This window comes from Leishmania donovani, chromosome 26, assembly GCF_000227135.1.
Source record: "Leishmania donovani BPK282A1 complete genome, chromosome 26".
Lineage (NCBI taxonomy): Eukaryota > Euglenozoa > Kinetoplastea > Trypanosomatida > Trypanosomatidae > Leishmania > Leishmania donovani.
The window spans coordinates 623,219-624,775 of NC_018253.1; positions in this window are offsets into that span (position 1 = coordinate 623,219).

Sequence of the window (1,557 nt, forward strand, 5' to 3'; positions counted from 1 at the left end):
TGACATGTGAAGTACACCTACTCGAGCAGCGCTACGGTGAAGAAATAACGACAATGGAAAGGTTAACAGGGGGCCAGATCTGTGCGTAGGATGGACAGCTAGCCACTCGAGTCTCAACCTTGGAGAAAGACATGAATACCCTCATTCCAGCATACAGCACGTTTGGAACCGTTAGTCGAGGCCACTCTACAAGCTGTGACGGCCGTGGACGAGGGTGACAACACAGCGAAGGCCACCCTTGATGCGTTTGGTGGCGTCCTTCGGCGTCATGTAGGGGAACTTTGCACAAAGGCCGAGTCGAAACACGGTGTCTTTGTTACGTCCTGCTGTCAAGGTGATGCGCTTGGCAAACGAGCTGGGGAACGTGGAGGAGACCTTTCTCAGCCACACGTCCGTTATTCTGAAGCTGCACCACAAAGCGGAGAAGGTACCGCTAACTCCACAGAGACGTGAGAGCGGGTTTTGGACGTATTCTTCTGACCAAGAAAGTCTTACAAAGCGCGAGGAAGCCACCGGTGTGGAGGGCGCGCTTGCTCTCACGGACGTGAAGACGTGGGGAGGCACATGCTGGAACACAGTAAGTATTTTCGAAGTGTAGCACATTCGGTGCGAACAACGGCGTTTTCATGACATGTGAAGTACACCTACTCGAGCAGCGCTACGGTGAAGAAATAACGACAATGGAAAGGTTAACAGGGGGCCAGATCTGTGCGTAGGATGGACAGCTAGCCACTCGAGTCTCAACCTTGGAGAAAGACATGAATACCCTCATTCCAGCATACAGCACGTTTGGAACCGTTAGTCGAGGCCACTCTACAAGCTGTGACGGCCGTGGACGAGGGTGACAACACAGCGAAGGCCACCCTTGATGCGTTTGGTGGCGTCCTTCGGCGTCATGTAGGGGAACTTTGCACAAAGGCCGAGTCGAAACACGGTGTCTTTGTTACGTCCTGCTGTCAAGGTGATGCGCTTGGCAAACGAGCTGGGGAACGTGGAGGAGACCTTTCTCAGCCACACGTCCGTTATTCTGAAGCTGCACCACAAAGCGGAGAAGGTACCGCTAACCCCACAGAGACGTGAGAGCGGGTTTTGGACGCATTCTTCTGACCAAGAAAGTCTTACAAAGCGCGAGGAAGCCACCGGTGTGGAGGGCGCGCTTGCTCTCACGGACGTGAAGACGTGGGGAGGCACATACACTGATTTGTCGGGCAAGACTGCAGAGTCGTTTCTTGCGCAAGAAATTGCCTGGGGGCCTGATAGAGCCTCATGAGGGATTCGAGACGGCGCTACATTCGCTCATGTTGTTGGCCTGCAACGCTGTAAAGCGCCCTAGCCTTTTGGAACGGAATAGCCCAGGCGGACAGTGCCGCGGTGGAGCGATTGCTCGCTTATACATGCAAGAACGGCTTTTCGCAAGTGGCACCACTGGTCTTTGCGGAGCAACACGAGAATCAACCCAATGAAGCTCCCGATGAAGTACTTGCGTGCCGCGGTGCGCAATCACAAACCCGAAGCAGGAGCTCAGTGCCATGAGTGTGGATAACCCGAGCCTGATTG